We start from the raw sequence: 26,098 nt of genomic DNA, 5'->3' as shown, positions 1-26,098 counted from the left end.
AGTCTGATGCTTCTGCAATCAAGATGAAGGATGTTGGTTGGGATGCCTTTCTTCTGAGAAATTAATACTGAACCACTATGCATTGATTGACTTTCACTGTCTAATTGGTGATAGACAGGTTTGCCCAACCTTTGTTGGCTTTCGCAGTGAAGTTAAGCCTAAAAAAGTACTTGAAGTTATTTGATCTAAATATATCTTAGTCTTTTATGATATTTAGAATGAGACAAAGCTTATTTGATGAACTGGCAGACATCCTTACAGGTGGATGACTTGGAGAGATGCATTTTGAATGAGGTGTGAAGCTTGGAGTTTTAGTTTTATCCTAGTTTACCTTATTTGATGGTCAGTTAAATCTTTTCTTCAGCTGTTGATTGAGGACACAGTAATAATTTTTATGGATATATCTGATTACAAATTACAATTAATGTCCAGAATTCCCTGCCAGTGAGAAATAATACTCCTTTATGCACTTTTAAAGTAAGAACTTTGGGGGGGGGGGGGGGGGGGAGTTATTGCTACAAAGTATATTTCTGTTATCTGTCCTGCATAATAGAAAGTGACTAAATTATATTATCAAAATGTATAACAACTTTACCAAAATTGCAGGTTGTAGATGTTCTTTAATAGGGCATCTTGCAGCTAAGTTGAGCTAGTTCTTAATGTATAGAAAAACCTACTTTCAGTTTAAAAGGGTCAGTTATGATATATCTTGATGTAATTTTCCATCTATATCCTTGATATCTTTATCTGACAGTATGGAAGCTACAGATGGAAAGTTATAAAGAGAAATTATTTGACTACATTAAGTGTTACGGGACAGTTGATAGATGAGTCCCATTAGCCATGTTGTGTTGAACTGCAGACAGCCATTTTGAAATATTTTAAATCTCTAGTGTTCCTGAATAACTGTAGGAGAATCCTTTTCTGATATTCCTTCAAAAAGGGATTATTATTTATTTTTGTTGTAGTTAGGTCTAAGAACTTCAGTGAAGTATCAGGAAATTATTACATTTTTTTCTTAGTGACTAATGCAGTCAAACCGGATTTGGAGCTTGGAATCTGTTACCAGTAAAAAATGCTTATGATTATACTGTTAGAGGTCTTAGATCACTTTAAATTTCTTATTTCCTGTAAAATACCTAAAATCCCACCACTATAAGTCATAAGCTATTTATCTATATACCTTAATTGTATTTGTTGGATAGAGAATCCCATAAGAGCAATCTTGTGCAAAGCTAGTTTTGCAAGTTTTTCTTTGTTCTGTTAATTACACTTGTGTTGATGCTTTTCCATTTCCAAACCCGTTCAAAGTTTCCAGTTTATATAGATTTTTGAGATGCAGAAAGTGATTGGTCTGAGTGTCTTTGTGCTGTATGGTTTGAAGATAACATGTGTCTGTAGCAGCTGCCAAACTGAAGCCTGAAGCAATGCCAGGACGTTTATGCTGAGTTTACTAGAATGGCTTTCTCTATTTCTTGCTCTGTCACCATTAATCTCTTTCTTCTTTGCCACAATGTTAGCTCTTAAAAATTCTGACGTCCTAAGAAATGCTTATCAAATAACTTCTCATTCTGTTTGTCTATTATATCCTTTTTGCATACTGCAGATTACTGTAAATTGCTCTGGAAAGCACTATGAAAAAGTAATGGCTTAATATAGATAAGTGAAAAGGATCTTTCAGTTGTTGCTCATGTCTTCTAGTCTACCTAGATGTTTGGTATTGGGTCCTCTCACCAAAATGTGGAGAGAGAGAGAAGTGTTGGAAGATCAGTGAACTTTTTTGTTTTGGAATATATTTACTTTTCCTAAAGTAATTTGAACTATTTTGTTAGGCCATACTATGACACAGAACTACTGAGACCTTATACACATTATGAAGAGTTTTAAAATTGGAAACAGTTTCACCTGTTTCCCGCCTCTCATTTATTTTTGGCAATGATTGGTATGAAAATGTTGTCTTTATTTTCTTGATCTTCATGTTTTGTCTTTTAATCTCTTGTTAGTTTTTCTCTCAGCTTTGCAATATTGCAAAACAATGTTATAAGCTTAAGTATTTGCTTTATGAAGTTTAAACTGTTTGAAATGGAGCTGAGGACTGATGAATTTTTAAGTGACTTCATAGTCTCTTAATTTTGCAGCTAGCAGGGAGGTATTTTTCAGTAGCATTGGCATAATTCAGAATTTCCTAAAAGTTGACCTTAATTATTCTGGCTTGAGTTAGGACCAGGACCAAAGGAATTATTCTAGTGGTTAAAAGATGGAAACCCCCTCATGCTGAATTTGGACTGTTGTAAGCTCTCTCTCTCTCTCCTTGTTATAGAAACCCTGTGCAGCAGCTAAAGGGATACTCAGGGACTTAACTTCCCCGCTAATAAGGACACTCCGGATGCTTCCAGAAATTTTTAGGGTCGAGACCCTGCACAAACACATACTAGACATACTGGAGAGAGTTCAGTGAAGAGGCACGAGGGTGATGGAGCATCTGACATGTGAGGAAAGGCTGAGAGAGCTGGGACTGTTCAGCCTGGAGAAGAGAAGGCTCAGGGAGGGGGATCTTATCAATGTATATAAATACCTGAAGGGAGGGTGCAAAGAGGGTGGAGCCAGGCTCTTCTCATTGGTGTCCAGTGATAGGACCAAAGGCAACGGGCATAAACTGAAACACATCAGAAAGCACTTTTTTACTGGGAGGGTCAGTGAGCACTGGTACAGGTTGTCCAAGGAGGTTATGGAGTCTCCCTCAGAGATGTTCGTAAGCTGGCTAGACGTGGTCCTGGGGAACTGGCTGTAGGTGGTCCTGCTTGAGCAGGAGGTTGGACCCGATGATCTCCGGAGGTCTGTTCCAACCTCAGCTATTCCGTGTGATTCTGTTGTGCAAATGTCATACAATCTTTATTGGTTTGAGATTACCCATAGGTGATTCGCGGGGGAAGATGATTCTCCTTAAAATAAAAGATACCTTATTTATTCCTTTAAAGCTCTCATCAGCTTCAGAGGAGATGACTACTTAGCTTAAAGTAAGTTGCAGAATAAGGGGTGTTATTTGGGAAACAGGGTTCCTTTCCTCTTTCAAGTCTTAGGAAGCGTGCGAATTGAGAACTGAAGCAGTAGTTTTAGTTGCTGTTAGAGCAATTTAAATATACGTTGTAACTAAGCCACCATAGGAAAATAATTTTCTTTCCTGAGGGAGGAAGGACAGAAGCGCTTGCTGTGTACTCTGTTTTGCTATAGGCTGTTTCTCCTCTTGTGTAATGGTCTTGCGCTATAAGAAGGGAGAGAAGCACTTTAAACACAGGAAAATGTGGTTGTTAAGCCACAAAAAACCAAGAGGTTTTAAAAGCATGCATAGTATCAAAAGCATTCTCTTTCTTGATTTTGCTTTCATTTTGAGAGTGACAGTTTAAAGAAAAGGATAAAAAAGTGACTTTCCTTTAGGGGACGGAAATCTGCTTGTCACTTTTGTAATGAAAATGCTTCCATTTTGAAGTGCTTGTTTATTTTCGCAAGTTTGGAGTGGCTCTAAATTCAGTGACTTCAAAACGTGCCTGTACATTTTAATTGGCCTTCTTGATGCACACTTTGTTGTTAAATGAAACATTTTTATTGGCACAAAAATATTTGCCCCACCTATTTTCATTTGCTAGTGGTGGGAACGGTAACATTAAAGGCTGTTTAAAATATATGAAGTGAGTTCTGGGGTCATTCCCCACCTGTTATTTATTTTGGTTTATGCAAGAACAATGAAAAGTAAGCATGTTGATGAAGTTCTATCATCTAAGTAGCGGTTTTGGAGACTAACATCACCGTATCCTGCAAGGTGTAGATTTAGACAATTTACGCATCAACAGATTTGATTGGCTTCTTCAAGCAAAACTTGGGACTTCTGGGGTAACGAACAGTGAATGTTGGCAAGAAAGGTCACTACTTAGCTTTAAAGTAACCTAGAGTACATTGTACTGAATTATGGAACAAAAGGCTGTAAATACAGAAAATCTTTGATTAACTTCTCGTTTTCAAAGTGTCTTGACCTTTATTGAGTTCCCTTAGCTGACATTTTTAGAAGACTTTTAGTACTATTTCCTTTCATTATAAAGGGTTTATTTGCGTATTTGCTCCCACATATTTCATTGTCATTTTCTCTGCCATTTGATTTTCTTCAGCTACAACGGCATCTACATTTCACATCAGCATGGGCACTGTAGTAGTGTTAGTGATGTAGTCTTTCTTTATATAAAATTCTAGAAATGCATTTCTATAAGTAGATGTTATCTTGGTAAGCAAAAGAAAAATAAAGCAAACGAGTGAAAGAAAAAATAGCAAAGCTGATAAGCACCTACAAAAATATTTGAAAGACAGCATAATATATTCACATTAGGAGTAAATCACATAGGATTCACATCACATCTTTCTATTTTTAGTTTTGAAATTATTAGCTGTGTTTTCTGTTTGAAGGTAATGACATATTTAGTCAGGCTTAATGCAAGTGAATCATAGTATTGCATTGTTACTGTATAAAATAGTGATTGTCAGCTGTGTTTCTTATACTCCTCATATTTTGGAGGGGAAAAAAACCCTGTGCTCTGGAAGTTGCTCAGACATTTCACAGTCTGGGGTGGTGATGAATAAATTATACTATAAATAATGCAGGCAACAGGAATGCATATTTTTGTTTTGTTAGACTAGACTTCTCCAGTTGGCATCTTTCTTTCCTTTTCTTTATACCCCCTGTGGTGTTAGCAATGCAGGCTGTATAAGATTACAAATAATTTTTTTACAAGGAGTCATTGCAGGCTTGATCTCTTTACATGACTGTTCATACTGGTTCTACTGTCTAAGCTGGTAGCTCCCAGCTGTTCCTTAAAGGTCATGCCAGCAGTGCCTATTAATATGGCTGTGTCCTTCCTTTCCCCAGTTCCTATCCTGCTGCTGCTGCAGCAGAATGGGAACTTCCTCCAGCAGTTAAAGGCTGATTAAATCTTAGTATTTGGCACCTTGGATGCCTGGCTAGCTCAACAAGATCTTCCTGGCTTGGAGAGACAGCTTCTCAAGAGCATCCCTTGCTCTATAATAACTGTCTGAGCAAATCCCAGATGTAAGATCTAATTTTCTCCTTACTACTTTCTTCCTCTTTAATAGTGTTCCCTGAAGTCTTTAAGTTGTTTTACACAATCTGAGGTGCTGTTCACAGCTAACAATGCTTTGTAGTAAGATATTCCATGAAATGGGGACTTCTCCTTAGAACAAGATGCAGAGTTTAGATTTTTTTAACTTTATTTTAAAGATTCCAGGAGAGGGTGGAGGGTGGTGATGAGAAGCATGGGTCGTTTGCCACTAAGAAGGTTACAGGCTTTTAATCGCCTTGCTTCTGACTGGCTACCTGCTACTGATAGTTGAGTGAAACTGAGTGTGGGATTTGTACCTTTGTTGCTCGAATGGGCAAGTTGTCTGGCTGCTGTCAATCCTTTTCCTTTATGGATTTGGATACTCAGCAACAGTGAAGAAGGTTTTAAAGATTGCTGATAGAACAAAGGGATTAGGTCTGTTTATATAGAAGACAAGATCAGCCTGCTAATGAATGAGTAATGCTGAGAAGGATATAAGCCCATGTATTTTATGGCTTAAGATAAATGTTAACAGAGACTAAGAATAAACTTGCCATCACTGCCTACTCCAGGCTTTCTTCCTGCACCTTCTTATGAAGTCCATGGTTCAAGACACTGTCAGACAGGATGACTGGGTGGACTACTGCTGATTCAGTTTGGCAATTTCTGTGTTTTTCCTACTGGTCATTTCTTTCTTCAACATCGTACAAGATAACAAAGTCTCTTAGGTCAAGACACTGTAAATATTCATTCTCCATAAATGTTGTTCTGTTAAACACAAGTCAGATCTGAGTTTATAGAATCCTTTCTTTCTTCAGCCTGGGCAATTTTCCAATTTTCTGAGGGCATGCAGCCCAGCAATCACTCCTTCAGACAATTCCTCATCTTTCTCCTTTTTCCAGAATGAAAATCCAAAAATATCAGCAATGGGGGCCAAAATAACAAAGGAAAAGTGGGTGTTGCCACTTCTTGCCAGGTTTTTTGTAAATGTTCCTCTCCTTCCCTGTCCCAGAATAATAACAAAACTTCCCAGAGAATCCACAAAATAAACAAGGCTCTTTTTCAGCCTCTGATCTAATTCAGAGTAGATGCCATAATGAAAATTCTAGAGAACAAGTACTGTAAAGCGTATACTTTTTATCTGACCATTAAGGTTTTGTTCCACATCTGTTAAGGTTGCAAGAAATTCTAAGGCAACTGCTAGGTCCTTGATGATGCTCAGCTGTTATTCTTGTTTCTAGGGTATTGATTGGGTTGATGCTAGTTGCTCTTCTTTCACTTGATAGTGAGGAATCTTAACTGGGGCATGAGTGGATAGATTCTGTAGTTTGGGACAGAGGGAGTGAAATACTGTTGTGAAGAACTGGAAAACCAGGGGATACAAGCTCCAGAGAGAGTGATCCTAGGCTAGAGATTCTCTGATCCATGCCTGCTTGTTCCTCCTCCAGCTTCAGTGACATGATCAGAAGTAGTAAGTAGGATGAGGGGGTACAGTAGGCCAGTGAGATCCAGGAATTGGTGTAAGCAGACCAGGGGTGGGATTAGAAACCAAGGCTGTGCTGGCAGAATGAGTTAATACAACTGAAGGGCCAAAGACCACTGCTGAGAAGCAGGATCAGAAACTGAGACTGAATGACAGCAAGAGGGACAGGAAGCAGGTTTTTAGAGCAGTAATCAGAATGTTATCTGCAACTACAGAATAGCTGTTTGGGTTTCTTCTATACCAGATGTGTGTGGCAACAATTAACGGAGTTCACAAGGTCAGTTCTTTGACTGGTTGAATGCTGGTGGCTGGCTGCAGCTTGTCTGTCTTGAGTCACATGTGCTGCTGTTCTCTACAGGTGTTCTTATTTTAGTTGAAATTCTTGGGGTTACAATGAATTCACTATTGTGAGAGTTTAAAGAGATTTTTTTTTTTCCCCCAAAGGTGTTTTATATCAACAAGTCATTGAATTTAATCATGTTCATATGTGTGATAGGAAAGAACAATTTCTTCATCAGTGGATTTACAAGAGGAAGTTCTGCTGCCTGGGTTTATGCATTCAAACTCTGTGAGATTGCTGCCTTTTGATCTGTCAGATCTACATGATTGATCTGTATAATGCAATGACTGTGTATGAACTGTGCTGTGACACATTCAAAGAGCTAATAATTGTTTCCTTGAAACCATTGCTACCTGTGTGAGTCATGGTGGGACTTGTGACCTCCCTAAGATGTTTTTTGAGGATCCTAATTGTGACCATTCTCCAGAGAGTTAGTATCCATGAAGTATTTCCAGGTCAATGTCTGTCAGACTGGAATTCCCAAACCAGAGGGAACAGCCACCCAAACTGAGACATAGTCTGGAATCTGAGGACCATGTCTGTGTACTCAGTTCCTGTGTTTCTGCTTCTATTTTGATTGCTAATGTAGTTTCTGTTTTGTTTTTTTTATTTATTTATTTTTGGAGAGTGCAAAAGCTAGAAAAATTGATTCATCAAGTCCAGGCAATGTCTCATTGGAAGACTCCTGGAAAACCACACTTGTTCTAGAGACAAACACGATGTCGTTTTAGTAGCAGAATCCCTTTGTGAGCCTCCTGGAAACAAACGTTTTGCACAAGGACTCAATTTTTCTTGTTCTGAATTCATTCAAACAAATTACCCTGCAGACTCTATTTGTGGTAAACTTTTCTTGAGAAAGCCTTTTCTTGAGCCCTGTTCAGAATCAAGACTGAATCTGAGTGCTGTTTAGAAGCTGCAAAGGTTGTAAGCGTGTGAACAGGTAAACGTATCGAGCAGAACACTGTGCCTCAGTCTTCTAAGAAGGTAGGAAGATCAGTGTCCTTTAGAGCTTCCAGCTGGTATTTCCATCTGTTCTTCAAACTGTTGTGCTCTCTGTAAAAAAGTAAGTTGACCTAAGACAGCAAAGAAGCTTGCTTTTCTTTCTTTAATTAGGTGATGACTTAAGATATTTACAGAGGAAAGAGGATAATTTGCTTAAGTACAGCCAATTGATAAGTAGGGGTGTTGAGAACATCTCCATCTATAGGGATCTTTTTTCCCCTTCTGCATCTGAACAATCCCAAGTTTTTGGTTTCTCTAGTGCAGGAGCAAAGACAGAAGGCTGGTTCAGAGTGTCAGGGAGGGAACTAAGACATAAATCCAAGTGATCTTATTGGGACTTTGACACATTTGCTTTCCAGCTGATTGAGAACATAGCCACGAGAAGAACGTGCTTGGGAATTTTCCACCTGCCCGTTTGACATAGGACAAGAAAGAAACCATTCATTTCCTTACAGCATGTCTGAAAACTTCAAGTGGAATGGTTATTTAATGTGTTTGGGTTTTTTGGCAATCTGATTCATAGTTTTTGAATGCTTGTAGTTGCAAGCTCTTGATGCAATACTTTTTTTTTTAATTTAATAAAATTAAATAAATTAATTAAATAATTTAATAAAAAGATGCAACAGACAAATCTTCAGGGCGTCAGAGCATACTGTGGTCTATTCTTTTGTTTTGTTCTCCCTCTAATAGCAGGATAAATAAAAAAAGTATTTTGGGGCCTGTCCTCTTCTATCAAGCCTCTAGGAAAGAAAAAAGAAAGGGCGGGCAGGACAAGTGGGCATGGAAAATTTTATGAAATTGCTCATGGGTTTCCTTTTCATATGAAATTTCCCTGAAATTTTCCCCATGACTCATTTCCTACTTGATTCCTTTTTAAGTGCATAGTTTGGGGGTTTTGTTGGTTTTTTTGTGTGTGTGTGTGTGGTTTTTTGTTTGTTTGTTTTTTTTAAGACAAGTAGGTAGCTTTTTCCTACCCAGTGTGATGTGGAATTTGCAAAGGTGTATGTATATTCAGTGTTGAAGTTATTCTGTGTCTTCTGAGCGCTTAGACATTGCAGTCTATTCTCCCTAGGGACAGATGCCCTCTTTTCTCTAACTTCTCTTTACAGCCCATGGGCAAAGACAGGAAGCAAGGAATGCACTTCTGAAGAAAACTGATATTAATCAGAGATGTATTGTGTGAGGGAAGAGGCGGTGGGAAGTAGGATGTTTTATTTTAGCAGATGTCTATTGATAGTTGCAAAGGTCTTGTATTGACAGAAGGTCAATGAGGGAATTTGTTACGGTTTCGTAACTTCTGACCTGCAGTTTTCAGTTCATGCTGAGGTCCACTCTTTCTGCTGGATATAGAGTTCTCTAGAACTCATTCCCTGAAATGCCACGTGGCATCTTCTACAGTGATAAGGGCAGCTCTTTTCTGGATTGAAAACATGCATGACTAATTCCTTTTTATTGGAGAAACAGAAATACTGTCCAGTGTGAGAGGTGTAAAAGGTTGATAGAATACCAGAGTCCTTTACCAACCTATAGTCATTGCCACTCCTAAAAAAAGTTCTGTGGAATCCATAAATACTTAATTTACTGTAAATACATCTAGTCTGACCAAACTCTTGGACATGCTTAGAGCTCTCAATATAATTTTTCTTAGAAGGGGAAAAAAATCAAGACTCTCAGCGTTCTTCTAGTACCTGTAAGATAGGGCTTACTTCTTTTGCAGAAATATCCACGATAATATGTTCTTCTAGTTCAATTAAGGTTTAGTATAACCATTCAATGCATCTGAAGCATTGTAAACCCTTAAAGATCTTGGCAGTGTTTCTTGGAATATCTTATTCCATAAAGGTTTGTATGATCTGATCACCAAACTATCTGAATGCTCCTCACAGTGAATTAAGGCCTGTCCTCTTTTCCCCTCCCCTCCTCTCCCCACCCCCTTCCAGGGTTCAGATAAACTGTCTTATTTACAAGACCTGAGTCTTTCGAAAAAGCATGTGATCTCCCTAGAGAAACAAATGAAATTATTTAAATTCTCAATGATTAATTTGGTGGGAAATAAAGCTTAAATACTAGAAGTAAAATTGCCTGCAGAGGTTAATTCAGTTTTGATCTACACATTGGTAGTATCTTTGATTTATGTGAACACGTACTACTTTTTCTGTAACTAGCTAAACTTATAAGCAATCAAATGGAGAACCTTGAATGAAGAATGTCGCTTACTTTTTAATTAGAAACATACCTACCTGTCCTGCTCATAAGTAGGGCAGTCCTCCTAATGTTGAAAATTTCATGGTTAAACTTATTCATCCTTTATGAAAAAGGAGCTTATTTTGTAGAGAAATTAAGCTCACTTCTTAGCTAGGCTCTTTCCATATCACTAACAGCATAATTTCTTCTAGTTGGATAAATTACTACATCTGAAACAAGTTTGGGATACTTGAACGGAAGTCTTAAGACCAAACTGAAGACTGAAATCCAAAATAAGATTAAAGTAAAATAGTAATAAAAAAACCCTACCCCCCCACCTTCCCACCCCAATATAACTAGAGAAATCTTCCCTGCATTAACTTCCAGCTCTTATGTCATAGGAACTTGCAAATACTGAAAGGAAGTGGCAATTTCCTCGACTGGCAATGCTGGCTTAGTTCCCCTTTCTAAAATGGAGTTTTCCATCCAGGAATAGGTAGGTGTCTTGCAGCTCACTTTTGATTTAGGTCTATTTATGAATTTCCACATGTAAAGTGTAAATTTTTAGCTTGTTTTGAAGTATCAGTATATCTAAGTACCAATATATGCTATTTAGCTGTTTGTTCAACCAGGTAGGAACCCTGAGCAAAAACTTGCTGCTGAGTTTGATTTTTACAATCCTGTTTTTGTGTTCTTGTCTCTGAATGTACAAATAGCTATAAGTATTTGCTGAAAGGCCAAGTTCTTGTAAATTAGATGCATGCTCAGAAAGTCTCTGATAAACTAGGCAAACTAAATTTCCCAGCTTAGTCACTGTTGATTCTTTTCAGTTACGAATAATTTGACTGGAGGCAAATGTGGCTGTTCCTGAGTCAGGAGAAAAATTATCTGGTGAATATAGCTGTCATGACAAAAGGAAGAAAATTTTGAAATCAGTGGCATTTAAAATGTTACCACTTTAATGACTGTACTAAATAGTCCATTATTAAGGACTGGTAGCCTATTACTAATGCATTATATATATAAAGAGTGTATATGGGGCAGGAGGTTGGGGTACTCGTGGCATTAGTAATAGATTACATCCTTGAGACTATTAGAGGGTAATGGGTTAACCTCACAGCATAGTGAGTAGGGAGTCTTTCTGTCTGATGTGTGTTTTATCATCTGTAGGTTACTTTTTTAATTTATAATTTCTTTTGAAAATAGAACTGGCTAAGGGAAAATTCTAGTGGTCATGGCAATGTTTGCCCAGTGTGAATCTGGTCTAGGATGGTCTTTGAATACATATGATTATACGGAAAATAAGTTTGGTTGATCAAATTCAGTAGTGTTAGTAATGTGTTCTACTTAGCTGTTCGTGATGTATTATTATGTTTGTCCAGTTTATCTAAATGAAGACTGAAGTTTCATGGTTAGCTTGCAGTTATCTATATGGAAACAAAATTATTAAATTGAAATATGGGTCAATAGCATAATAGTAGGACACGGTAGATATCCACATGCTGGTATCTTCAAACAGGGCAACCTTGGGCAACCAACGTTGTTCTAGACAAACTATTGTTGGCTAAGTGAACTGAATTGAATAGCCTTCCATAAACATTTGATTAAATGATGTAATGGTATCTTCTGGCTTTAAGCTTTGAGGAGGACAAGCCCATGCCACCTAAAATACAGTTTGAATCTAACACAGGTTTTCCAATTGTCTTCTGGTGGCATTGATGGAAGAATACTTTTGCATAAGTTGGCAGGAACAAACAGAAAGAAAACTGAAGAGGGAGCTATTTTGCAAAAGCACTTCATTTTGCAAAGAGTATTTTTCATTGCTGAAGTTTGTTATGACTCTACATGTTTAGTCACTTCTTGTATGCAAAGAGAAAAAGGGCAATTTTCATCATCACTTCTTATCCTTTTCATATGTAAATGTTAGTGAGTCTGATAACCTGGGTCTTGAACTGATCTCTCAAACAGCTTGAAAGGGTTAAACTTCATTATTTGCTAAAACTGTTCAAAACTCCAAGCTGTGTGGGTGTACAGCGATAGTTGCATGTTCTTGTAGGAAAACCTTTATTCATAACAGGAAACTCTTCCAGGGCATCCTGTACCCCGTTTCTTCCATCCCTTTTCTCAGAAGAAAAACTTGAAAAAATATTGCCTGCATAGTATTTTGCATTTGGATGGTTCTAATGTCACAAAAATGTGAGGAGAGTGAGGCATCCCTGAGGTTAAGTGTCTCTTTAGCTTTTCCTACTGTGATTGCAAATTTTACTCAGAAGTTCTAAAATATTAACCCCCTGTAGATCAAGCCTCCATGAAAATAAGCTGTGTGTATATTTGCTGCTTCACAGGAAAAGAAAGTGGAGTTTTCTTTTGTGAAATTAGATTATAGGATCAGCCTACTGAATGGGGCGAGATGGGATGAGGAATGAGGGGAAATAATTCCAGTAACCCACCTTAAGGCACTTATGTAAATGCCCAAAATGAAATGAAGGAAAGCCTTCTTTGAGGGATTGGTACTAGGCTCGGTAAATTCAAAATTGCCTAAGGTAGTTTTGATCCAGGATTTTAAAAAGTCTGTACTACTTTGCTGGTATGACGCAGAAGACAGCTATTTTCTTTTCAAGTTAATGTTTTCTCTCAAAGATTCGAAAAATAACCAACCAAACCTTTACTCTAGATATATAGTAATGTTATTGTAATATACATAACAAAAGAGGTGAAAGCTGACGTAGAAGGTGATTCTTAAAATTATTTCAATTCTTTTGACTTCAGCATCTATGTAAGCTAAAACACTTGAAGAATTGTGCTCCTTTACCTAAGCACGTCTCGCTCTGGAAGCTGCTTGTGGTTTAGTGTTTCATCACAATAATGGCAGCTTGTATGTGCTGCCAAGAGACCATTACTTTTTCTTCTTGCGCTCAGGCTGTTCCAGTGAGATACCTTTAAGGTGAGAAAATGCATATTTAACAAATCCTGTCATCACTGCCTATTCAGTGAGAGAGCTTTGTGTGTGAACTTCTTGCCCCGTTCCACCAAGCATAATTGCTGATATTTCTATGGAGCAAAGTTTAGTTAAGGGGGGGGGGGGAAGAAGGCTAAAATAAAACCTAATACTGGAATCAGATGTGATTTACAAGGAGAAATTTTAAAAATGACTTATGTAAATAATAAAGATTTTTTGATTGTAAATACTGTAGCATGTGTACAAAAAGTGTTTTGCCTTCTGCAAGGAAATCAATGGGAAGGTTCATCTGATGTTGTTAGAAACTTATTTAGAAAATAGGTTGTGCCATAATAAAACCTTGATCCTTTTGAATTTTTTGTTTTTATCCCCTAATGATACTCCCTTCAAAGCACCAGCTGCAGCTTTACCTCTACATCCTTTGCCGAATGGGAATATATCAAAGAGTAGCACATGCTGGGAGTAGTGCAGGGCTACGCATGTGCTATTTGACCAGCCAACTGCTTCCAAACAGAATTTATATTGGTGTGTTATTTCAGTGTACTCTTTGAAAAGAAGGTTAATTTGTCATATGAGTAAACTGGTGAAGGTGGAGGAGGATCTAAAAATCCTGGCTTTGGTGACTATTGCTAGCTTACCTTTTACAACAGAAACTAGCAAAGGTGTCATTTACTCTTTTTCTTTTTTTCCCCTCCTATTCACTATTCTCTATAGCAAAAAAAACCCCAAACAAATTAAAAGAGACCTTTGATTAAACAGTAAGTATGGGTAGTAATATCTTTTTTAAAAACTGAATTACTGTATGCATTGCCCATAAAACTTTTCTAAATGTTGATGTAGAAGGTTGTTTACATTTCTTGATATATTAAAATCCAGGGCAGAGGGAAAGTGAAGACTTGGAGAATAGTTTCATGAACATTTGTCTTCAGTGTATTTTTCTGAATACTCTGTTCTGGCGTTTTCATCAATACATCAAAATTAGTAATCAGATTTAATTGCTCAGCAATCCTTACATCACTTAGTCCAATGATTGATTCCTCTTACCAGCATTACTTTAATAATATATGTTTGATTCCAAAAGAAGAGATCTTTTTGAAAAGTTTTTGTGAAAGCTTCTTTTCTTACTGTAATGGTTCAATAAAATGTTCAGCTGTGGCTGAATTGGAAAGGAAACACACGTTGTTGTAGCTTGTATCTATGTTGGAAAAAAATTTTCAATATAATAAATCTGAGCTGTTGTTGAAAACTCTGTGCTCAGCAGGAATCCATGTTTCCTCAAGTTGTTTTCAAATTTTCTCCTTACTGCACTTTTGAAAACTCTTTCACAACCAGCTTTACCCCTCCTTCAGTGAGTTAGGCAAGGGTTCTTGGGAAAGATGGGTGATGGAAAACTCAGGCTCATATACGTCTGAGTCAGTACATTAATCTTCTGGGTTGTAATTGGCTTCAAATTGTCTTTGTTAGAAGGCATGTTGTTTTGCCTTGCTTAGCTGTAATACAGGGCTTTCCAATAGCTCTACACTTTCCCTTTGACATGGTATGTTCCTTTATTCCCACTACTGCGTTGTTTTGGTTCTTTCTGTCCTCTCTCTCTGGCTGTTAATCTGTGACAACAGCAGGAGCAGGTGAAAATGACTTGTGCGAGAAGGAAGTTTTGAGTGTTAAGCAACTTTATGTAAAATTAAAAATGATATGGTTTAGCCTTGAGAAATTATGGCCTTAATCAGTTATTTGTGTTAATCCAAGTATATAACTGATACTATAACAGCCTGGGATTTTTCTCACAGCACATTTGTGGGTACTGTAGTAGAAGTTGCAAACATTTATGTTCTATTTAAACTGTGAAAAATGCATTATTAATCTTTAAATAAAATGATATAATCCTCTGCATTTCTGTGGAGAGCTTTTAAGGCCATGTACATATTAAGAGCTACCCTCATGGGAAGACAGTGGTCTTGCATAAATTCAGATCAAAGTACATACAAGAAATCATATTTAGTGTTGAGAGTAGAAGCACTCAAAAGAAGTGTCTGCGTATGTTCCCCTGTGAAAGTTAAAATTAGGAGTTTTTAACTCAACAATCACAGCTTAGCTTTTTCAGAGGTGTTACTGCATCAATAGTTGCTCAAGGTGGGCCTGCTGAGGGGAGAAGTCAGAACTCTGAAGGGCAGGACCCTTGCCTTGCTTGTCACTGGGGCTCTTATTTTAGTGCCATTGTGGAGAATTAGGTTTAAGACCCTGCTCAGGATGAGTTCAGATGTCTAGGAGTGAGTGTTTCTCAGTTAGGTGCCTCCACTAAAACAGAAATTCATATACTATTCATTCTGCCCGTGAGCTTGGAAAGAAGCATCCCTGCATGTCGTCTTGGTTTTATGCCTCTGGGAAAGACAGGAGATTGACCCAACTGTCAGTTAATTAACTCATAACATTTTAGTAAAGAGTTGGAACAATTTTCCTGTCCCTTGTTTGATGAAGGTCTTGTAACTATAGTTTCTCTAAATAGTTTCCATGCTTTTGTTAGTATTTACTTATGGTAGCATAAATGAATAGCTTTAATAGACTCCAAGTGATACTGTGTAATATCAGGTCTTCGATCCTTGTGTTGCATCATCTGCCATTACTACTCTTGCTTTTGTTTATCAAGCTGTTTGCGTGATGGTCTTGCTGGCAACAAACGTATTTCAGAGCTGAACATCTCAGTATTGGGTAAGATAGCTGTCTGTTCTATGCTCAAATGAAAAATGTCACTTAGCTCTGGGACATAAGAATATTTCATTGTCAATGCTGTTATTTTTAATGCTGGCGCTTCTGTGTTCAACTTTGTAGCTGTGCTTATGATGATTTTTTTTCTTAACTTCAGCATGCCTTGCAGTCATACCAGAAGTGAACTAATTTTCTTGAGGCTGTATTGTTTGAATGCAAAGTGTCCCAGTATGTAAAGATATATTGTTCTTCGGTTATTTGGGAGTAGTGAGAGTTTCAGCAGTGTGTTTATTTTCATAAGATACAGGGAGAAGCCTCAAACTGATGAGGAAGAGAGGGAAGTGCAATGTCATAAGCATCTGGTTTTGACAAGTCCATGATTTGTAATTTCCCCAATAAAAATATCACTTCCACAGTGCCCATTGCAATGAACTCATTAAAGGCATTTCAAGAGCTGTGATTGCAGTTGGGAATTCTTCTGCAAATGCAGCTAGAAAGGTGTACGTGCTTTCTCATATATATCTTTAGCCAGTTGCCCAGGTACTTCACTTATTAATGAGCATATTTTACAGCTTGAAGATAAGCTCTTCTAGCTTCTGTTTCTGTGATATTAGTATGCTAATCAGAAATAGCAGATTCTTTCCAGGAATTCTGTGGTTTTATATAATCTTTTCCCTGAAAGGTCAGGGCACTTGGTAAAAGGGGAAACATATGCCAGGGTGTGTTCCCTGTTGGAAATAACTGAGAGAATGCTAGACCTTCTTGGAAGAGAAATTCTTGTAGCAAGAGAGGGGAAAAAAAAAAAAGGAAACAAAATCCTTATAATGAATTGCTAGATCATTAACTCTAAATCTGTCTGGCCCTAAAGAAAAGTCTAGATACAGCTGGTATGAAACATGTTCCATGACTATAAAAACTGCTATGAGAAGATTCCTGATTTAGGTATTTCTGGTAGCATGATCTGCACAGCCAAATCTGGATAATATCTTCCTTTTTTGGATATGATTTATTTAGTGCAAAGATTGAGTCATTGCATTTCCTCTTAGATTCCTTTTCTCCCCTGTAAAAGAAATAATAATAAGAGGGATACCAATAAATAATGTTCTCTAGACTATGTCTACCTTGTCACCTGTCTCCTTTATCTTCCACGTGATCGTTTTGGTGTAGGTCAGGGTGTTCTTTATCTTCTGGCCTCTCATCCTTGAGGTATGAGCAGCATAGTTTCCTTAACTATCCAAATAATTTTTTGCTTCAACAATCACGGTCTTTTAAAAGTTGTTCTGTCTTTTTATTCCTTTCCCCTATCACTTTGGAGCTTTTAAGGCACTTTTGTAGCAACATCAGTGGTACTGAGTCGGAGACTGGAAGCCGTCAGTTGGTCTATAACAAAATGCCCCAAATGTGTGTTGGGAGGCTCTTTATCTATAGCTCTTGTGAGGCTTTCCTTCTTTCCTCCCCTTTTTTTCCGAATAGCTCTTGTTAAGCTAGAGTTTTGCTCACATGTGTAAAATCTAGTAGTCCCTGAATAGCTATAATGGGTTATTTCCCTGACTGGGTCACTTGCTGTTCTGTAATTATTTCATGGGTACTTTATTCTTGAATTGCCTAGTACCTATGTGTCTGCCACAGCACGTCTATCTAATGAATCTGCAACTGCCAAATGTATTTGCAGCTGACTTGAAACTCATTCTTACTGTAACATTGACTTGGTCTTTGTCATGGGAAATACAACACCTATTAAACCACTTTTAATTCTTTTTTATAAGCTCCTTTCAGTTCTGGCAAACTTTATTAGAAACTGAGATTCTGTTTCAAATGAGCTACTGTTTTACATAATACAAAGCTAAAAAGCTAAAAGTCTTAGTCTTAGATGTTGCTTTTTTCCATTTGTCTTCTGGTGGCTTGGTAAAGTATTGCATAAGCACTGGCAGATAACTTATCTGGTTGCTTCAGCATTGAATTGCTTTATTTAGCTTCTCATACTGGTAATTTGTTATAGGATGAAATGACCTTGCTAAATGTTCATGCAAAACATTTTGTTATTCATCAATAGCATTGGGTCTTTGCATCTAAATGCAAAACACTTTACAAGTAAGAATCAAACAGTCGCTCATATCTTCCTATGTGTTTGAGGGACCAAAGCCATTCAGCTTTAACAAGAAACATGAGTTGCTTTATTATACTATATTGGTAAAACATTTTCTGGCTTTGAGAACACTTAAAGTTTGAAGAAAAATGTTGTGTGTTTTATAGAGTCAGATTCAGTAGCCCTGGAACCAGAAGCAGTGTATCTGCATCAGCCTCCCGCTGTGCATGGGCTGAGAATCCCTGCTGAGACACGGAGCTTTATTAGCTGAAGTGCAGATCGTCTAACCCAGCCGTGCGTCTTCCCAGGCAAAGCTTGCATCTATGCACAGAACCACGCAGATGGGTGAAGGAAGTGTTTATACTGTGAAATGCAGTGCTCTCTTAGAAATGGCTTTGAAGACCTGTGTCGACTTGAAGCCCTGAGGACATCCCTTTGGAGTTCTGTCAGAAGAGAAGCCTCCCTTTGTAGCTGGTGGAAAGAAAGAATTACGGAGCTGAAGATGGGGTTAAAGCTACAGTTCTTAACACTGGTTTGTAATGTAATCTTAGAAATATCCAGATATGCAGTTGACTGATCCTGCTGGTGAGCTGTGCAAATGAGATTTGAAGACTGTTCTCTAGCAGGCTCCGAAAAGCATAGCAGAACTTCATCTCTTACTGTAAGGTTTTGAAGCAGAAATATTAGTTAGTAGTGGGACAGTTGTTTGGCAATGGTGTGGTTTTTGCCTATATTGCTTTGGGTGTTCCATCTTCACCAAAACATAACAGATTGAGAACAGGATTTCATGTCCAGAAATGGAACAAATGGAAATAAACTGTTTCTGCGGCTTCTAGTGGGAATGAAACATTTGTAAATTTTCTGCAGAACTACTGCATTTTTCCTCTTTTGCTTTGAAGCCTGCCAGGTAACAGATCTATTGTTTCTACTATCCTTACCTTGGAAAGCAGCCAGCCTTTAAGCATAACTCACTAGAAAACTACAATTTATGTGGCTTTTAAAGTTGTTATAAACATGTGATATTTGCTGATGTGTAAGTATGCTTCAAAGTGCTGTGTATTCCTGATGCAAAGGCAGCCCTGCAAAATTTCAAGTTCTCTAAAGTATGGGATTTTCCAATTAAGTGGCTAGAACATTTTTAATGTTATTGGCAAATGTTGGTTTTTTTTTTCTTTGATATTTGTCTTGGAAATATATTTAAAAAGCCTGAGGCAGTTGCACAGACTCAAAGGCTTGGCAGAGTTATATGCAATTGATAATAGCAATTTATCTTTAATATTGTTAAAAAAAAAAAGTGACATAAATTTGTCGGTAGGCACTGTTCTCCATCTCTTGTATAAGTACTGTTTAGCCAGAATGACTTACATGGTAGGGAAATGAAGATAAGTCTCTAGTTTTTCTTTTCAGCCCTTTAACAATTCTGAGAGTAGATAAAATCCATAATCTGATGTTGCAATTGATTCTAGATGGAGACTCACTGGCTTCAGTAAGTTTGCTGTTGGGATTTTTAGCATGAGGCCTGCTGAAGTTTTACAGCTTGTAATGTGCTACTAAGAAAAGGAATAAAGTAGTTTAGCGGTTGCTGTTGTTTTACAGGTGATGGCTGTCATAGTATAAAAGATGTTTAAAAAAAAAAAAAAAAAAAAAACAAAAACAACAAACCCATGCTGTAATATTACCCACCCAGAATCAAATTCATTTATAGCATACATTATAACTGGAAAAGGAGAAATTATTTGGGTATATATTCTGTTCTAAAACTGAGAGAGGTTTTTGTAAAGGATGGTCACAAATACAAAGCTCTCACTGAAACTTTCTCCAAGTTAGGTACCTTGCTTAAGGCCTCTGAAAGTCTGCTTTTTAAATCCCCCCTTTTTATTTTCATAATTGCACTCTTCAGAATAATATGAGTTAGCCTAAGTTTTCTGTCATGCTGTTAGTATCCTACTGATGGTCAGTGGTTTTCATAGCTTGTTGAACAGGCTGTTTGAATTTTCTTCATACATGTCTCCTGTATTTCTTTTGAGTTGTTAGCCTGACAAGTAAATTCTGTCTTGATGAGTGTAGAAAAGCCATTAGAAGTTTCATGGATGTATCCTTACACAGAAGGGAGTTGTGAGTTACTGTTCTGTAAGTAGACTGAGAAAAGAGTTTATCTTGGAATAAATCAGCAAAGTTTTTAGAACCTTGGAAATTCAGCATTTTTTTAAATTGTACGTTCAGGATCTCTTGCAGTGCATATGAATAACTTGAAGAGCTTTCACTGTTCTCAGGGACTGATTTTGGTTCAATGCCAGTGGCAGAGATTTTAAGATACTTCACTGAACACTCTACCAGTTTTGTCTTTGAGTTCTTCAGCTATTCTTCAGCATGGAGTCCTTGATTTCTGTTCCCTAGCTGAGGATTTTATTGTGAAATAGGTTCTTCTGAAATTCTAAATGCCACCCCTCCCTGCTAAGAATAGCTGTGAACTAGTGTTGGGGTGCTCTTATGCGGGGGGGGGGGGGGAGATTTATTGGTTTGTTTGTAACATCTCCAATTACAAAGTTGTACATTTTATCTGTTCTTCATAATTTTCACTTGGATTTGTTATCTATCAACGTTGGTCAGCTTTTTGGTCTGTTGTAGACTTTTAAAACCAGAGGACTTAGATTTGCCAGCTGTTGACTTAGATTTGCCAGCTGTTGACTACTTTTTTGTAAAGTAGACTGGGCCTAGAACTGACCTGCAGGTTTTACGTAATATACCTAATAACACTCCAGAACTGACCGCTACTCCATGTTTGTTGCAAAGTTATGGGTTTTTTTGGTTTTATTTAAAGACAAGGGATGAAGGGGCTGGGGGGAATACAACAGCTATTCTTCATCTGCCAAACCTATTTTTGATGACTTGTCAGCCAGGGCACTCTTTTTATATTGGTTACTGTTTAATAGAGGCTTGTGGGGCCACAATAACTTAAAGGGTAGTATAGAGAACAACTATATGCATGGAAAGCCATGAAGAAGCAATTCAGAATTATTTGTGTCTGTGCAATATGCGTAATAAAAAATGAGGTAGCTTTTGGTAGAAAAAGCTCTTGTGTAGTTCTTACAGCAGCTCAAATTTGTCAATTCATCTAGATTTTCTGAATATAGTAAGGAATAAAAGCAAGCTACTTTTCCCTAAATCATTCTTTCTTTTTTCAGGAAGCAGCTGTAGCTGTTGCTTGATATCCTCTTACAAATGATTTTAAATACCTTAGCTCATGCTCTCATTCAAGCTTTATTGGTCTAATGGTTGTCTGGAGCAACAGTGGAAAGAGTACAGGTAAACAAGAGTGAAAAAGCATCAGACTGATTTGATGTCTGTACCCTGAGTGAATTATCTGGTTACAGTATCTAAAGGCTGTACTGCAAAGAATCTCAGTCACATTTTTGGCATTTGGAAAGACGCAATGACTTGGAAGAGCAAATTAAATATTCTGTTAAATTTTTTATCGAATTATAATAGTCAGATTAAGTCTTGGCAAATAAAAGAGATAATATATTGTAAGATACAGCAATAATCATATTTTATTGGTAATATTTACGGAAATTACTCATTAAGTATTGTACTTTTTATTTGGTGCACGTTTAAGCTAATATCTGCTATACTGTTACAGAGGGTCAGGGATGTGGTTCATGATGATAATTATCTTTTATTGCCCTATCCTATATTGTTTTAAGATACCCATGTTAAATCTCTTAAATGTTTTTAAGTGCAAGAACTGAATAAAAGGGAAGTAGTTTTAATGGTCAAGTGCCTGTTTCTTCACATGTTTTTTCTGTGATAGTGATCTGTGCTGTATTTGTATGTTCCTTAAAATATACAAGTGCCCAAGAGAAGGATCAGAAATAAAGTGTAGTTCATAGAGGTCTGTGGAGACCGATGGAGCTTCTTGCCTGTATCGTGTGGGCTACTGATTAGAGTGGGTACCTGTGCAATTCAGCTTTTTCTTTTGCTTCCTCTGTAACCTGTGATATTTCTGCAGTTCTTTTAACTGAGGCACAAGTGAGAAGTTACGTGATCAAAGAGATGGGGTAAGTTGTTGATCTGGAAATACAATTGAGTCAGTCTATAAAAGCTTGCTGTAAGCAATTTTCTTTTTAAAATGCGGTACTACATAGAAACTAGTTTCTTGCTCTGAGTGCAAGAATTGGTAAAAATTTCCTTTGAAATGTTGTTATGGAAAAAAAACCCCATAAAATGCCCAAACAGAAAAGCCTGGTGATTTGTTGGACTTGAAACGTTCTGCTAGGGTGTGTCATTTCCACTGAAACTTTGTTTGCCTGGCTGATACCTTGGCACTTGGCCACCTGCTCAGTGGTTGCTGAGACCCCTGCGTTATTTGCCTTGCAAGCTGGGAAGGATTGTCCAGCTGCCTGCTCTCCTGACTTAGATGATTTTGTTTAGTAACCTTAAAAACTAGTGAACAAGTATAAGTTTGGGTCATTCGTTTGATGGCTTGTTTAATGGACACCTGGGAAACTGGCAATCTTTGTTCCCCTCTTGCCCACTTCCTTGAAGTCCAACTCACTTCACCCAGATGAAAGGTTTTAAAAATTGTTGTGAAAATTTTATCTTCTGACTTGGAAATTATGTTTCAGAATGCAAAATTGAATATGGGAGCTGGAATTTCCAGCTCACCTCTGTCATTTGCCGTGCTTAGAGGAAATGCAAAACTAAATTAAGTCAGTTCGCAGTTAACCGCTGGCTTTGTTTGGAGAACTGTTAGAGAAAAGGCATCTTTGGCTGTCTGTGTAAGTTTCTGCTTGATTTTAATTGAAGATAACATTTACCTTTTCCACTGGTAATTGACTGAAAGAAGAATTAAACCTAGTGCCTAGTATTCCCCATTCAGTTCTTGAAGACTAATGAACAGTTTTATTGCCCATGCTGATTGAATGGAATCATCCCGACTGGTAATAATACAATGTTGTTTTATTGGCACTAAAGAGCATTTCTTTACTTTTTCAGTAGTGTAATAAAACCTGATTTGCTGACTGCATAATACTAACTGCTTAAAAATCTCTAGTTATGAGGCAGCTGGCTCTGTTTGTCAGGTAGTATTGCTTAATTCCATACTGTAGGTTAAATCTTGTTTTACATTGAACCTGGAAAACGAATTAACCTGCTTGTACAAGAACTTTGAATTAGCAAGGAACTGTTAAGGAAATGTGAAGCATGTGGTGAGTCTTGACTACTGTGAAACTTCTAGACCTTTAATTTTAGAACTTTTTTGTTTCTTACCAGATAAACTTATTTTGCATCCTTTGCCCACTTAAAAGCCATAGAAGCAGTTGTGAAGAAATACTGTTTTGTTGTAGAGAACAGGCTGTTCAAAGCCGTTTGAAATCATCATCATAACAAGCTGTGGTTTGTCTGTCATTCCAGCTGTACCTTGAATAAAAGCATGTAGATGATAAGCAAAACAAGCCAAAATCCAATCACAGGAAGCTGCCTCTGCTTTATGTTACTATGCAAAAACTTTGTTTGCATAGAATATTGAAATAATTTCAAGAAAATATTCTAATACAGATGAAGTTTACAAAAATGCAACTGTTTTGGAAAGTAATTTGTCCTATTGTAGCCAAGAATTTTTAAAATTAACTGAAATGTAAAACAAAAATTGTATTTTAAGAATTACTGTTTCCCGTTACCTGGAGACAGAGCATGTTTTCCTTCTGCTGTGGCAACGAGAACATGTGAAGTACAGTACCCCAATAACTTGGAGTTCTGCCACAAAATAGATGAAGAACTACAAGCCCAGTATGAGGGTGCTGTCTTCCTCACTGTTTGCAGCTTACAGTCTGAATCTTAAAATAATTTTGACTGTCTCCCCACAGCTCTGACCCACACAGCAAATGGAAAGTGGCTTTAAGATGCATAAAGGCTGTAATACATGCTAAATCCAGTGGTGAGAGTGATTGCTGCATTAGGAAGAGATAGTTGTCAGCAGCAGTAAAGGAATACTTCTGTACTTTGAAAATGCTTGGGTTCTGTTATTCAGACTTCCTGTCAAATCCTTTAATTAATTTCTTGGGTGTCTCATCTCTGACATGAGTCAGCTCTGATTTTCTTTGTTTTGCGATTTTTCACATTTGTTTTAGATCATTTTACAAGTCCTCGTTAAGTACTCCTTTCCCTTTGAGATTACTTGGTTGTTTTTTAATCATGTTTTGAAGTTGCAGGCATGTATTTTGCATTGATTTGTAGCTGTTACTTCTCTTGTTGAATGCATATGTTAGCTTTGGGGTGGCTGACATGACTATAAAGAGACTTCGCTTCTAAGCTAGGTGTTTAAGGGGCTGAGAGATGCAAAAGGATGATAATAAGAGTCAGTTCCCTGTTGTCTTTGGTAGTGGGTATCTGGGAACTCCTCAGGTGACTGACACAACGGTAAACTGGGTCCAACAGCCCTTGTAGTGCCAACAGAGGTTGACACCAGTGTGCAGAGTCTGGCCTGGCAGGACTCGATAGCTGAGCCTGCGTGCCAGCCGTGCAGTCCTCAGCATTACGGCTTTCCTTTTCAGCAGGGTGCGTGGCCGCTTGGAGCGTGCTGCTCTTCACCTGCCCAAACAAGCTGGTATGGCAAGGGCGGGGGGGAAATGGGGTGTGTATGGGAGGGGTATTGCTGCCTGGGGATGGGAGACGTGGGACGCGGGGCTGGGAGAGGGGTTGCTGTTGGGAAGGGGAAAAGGTGAGGATACAGAGCTGAGCAAAGACAGGCAAAAGAGGGTTTGTTAGGCAAGTTGCAGCACCGTATGAACACGACCGCACTGCTTCAGAGACAGGGCAGTTCCCAAACTACAGAGAAGCTTTAGTAGGAGACAAAGTTGTGACTGATTATTTTGTCTGACCAGAGCTGGCTCAGTACAATTTACAAACTTGTGCGCTGTAGTTCTAGGCGAGGAGGTGCTGGAGCTGGCTCCCCGTGGCACCGCTTGACTTCGAGAGGGCACATTGCTTCAGCGGTGCGCCTGGTCTGGCGAGTGTGTCAAATCCAGCCGGGGGCTTCAGCCTCCTCTCTGCCCTCCCTGCTCTCCACGCACGCAGAGCAACACTTCTGCTGACTAGCCCAGGGCATGTGCTGTTGGCAGCCAACGTGCCCAGCAGCTTGTGTGATGAATACCCATCCTTGACTGTTGGCTAAAATGAGAGTATATGTAAGTGCTTCTCAACTGACACGCATAGGCAGATGCATTTTAAATCATGTAACCTATTGTCCAGGCTGTAACTCCACCACATGAACCCACAAACAAAAATAAATGGGTTGAGTGTGTTAACAATTTCACCTTGTTACTAAAATCAGCTTGCTGAGCCCTGTTCTCAGAAGGCCAGCTGGATGGTTTTTCTGTACTGTAAGTTCTTCACGTTATCACAGGCTTCTCATTTTGTAGTTTTGCTCAAATTCATTAAGAGGGAGTTGTTTTTCTGTTCTCATACCTGTTTGCATGGTATGTGCTTTATTGTGGTGGGGGTAACTCCGAGACAAAGTCTACCCATTATTCTAGATAAATGCATGTGTACGTGTGTAAAGATATATAATGTATTATACAAGCAATAAGCAAAATATGGTATGTATCATCCTTTAAAAGAGTGGCTGCAAGAGAGATAAATGACATTGATTAAAAGCACACACGGTATCTTTTGTGTCTAGACATAAACACCACAGTGTTTAACCCAGTGGAATGCAGTATAACTTATATAAGTATATACTGTAATGTTAAAGCAAATACTGCTGGGGTGCAGGTTGAAGAAGAGAAACTTCAGAACTTCCTCAGGTCTTTTCCATAGCTCAGCTACCTTCATCTAAAAAAAAATAAAAGTTTACAAGACAGTCTTTCACATAAAATACAGAAAAGATTTTTTTTTTTTTCTTAAATATTTGGCTCTGTGCTATAATTTGAGGGAAGGACCAGTGTAAACTGTGAAAAACCCATCCTGTAAATTAGTGACCTACCTTGCTTTCCTAAGAGTCTAGGAGGATGACAGAGTGATGTCTTCGCTCATTGACTCTGTGGTTACCTGCGTGCAGCAGTCAAGGATTTGGAACTGGAACGTGCACCTCTGTGTTGTCCGGCAGCCGCGTGGAGCCAGGGTGTCTGTCTGGTGGACGTCATTGCGCCTGACTCGATGACCGGTGGCTCTGAGCAGCCTCGGAGAGGACTGGGGCAGCTGGCTGAAGCTAAACAAACTCGTGTTCTGTGTCTGCTAGTGG

General features: G+C 38.1%; 1 protein-coding gene across 4 annotated transcripts in view; it reads left to right on the top strand.

The window, feature by feature from the left end:
- The window catches only part of LCLAT1 (lysocardiolipin acyltransferase 1), a 120,378-nt gene that overhangs the window by 13,632 nt on the left and 80,648 nt on the right, over positions 1-26,098 (top strand). Inside the window, exon 1 of one of the 4 annotated variants that reach the window (XM_075496551.1) lies at positions 18,168-18,391. The exons of the other annotated variants lie outside the window; for them this stretch is intronic. The gene's annotated coding sequence lies outside the window, so the exon portion shown is untranslated. Of the gene's footprint in view, positions 1-18,167; positions 18,392-26,098 lie in introns of those variants that run through there. 4 annotated transcript variants of the gene reach the window in all.

This window comes from Mycteria americana, chromosome 3 (genome assembly GCF_035582795.1).
Source record: "Mycteria americana isolate JAX WOST 10 ecotype Jacksonville Zoo and Gardens chromosome 3, USCA_MyAme_1.0, whole genome shotgun sequence".
Classification (NCBI taxonomy): domain Eukaryota; kingdom Metazoa; phylum Chordata; class Aves; order Ciconiiformes; family Ciconiidae; genus Mycteria; species Mycteria americana.
This window is presented reverse-complemented; position numbering and strand designations above follow the sequence as displayed.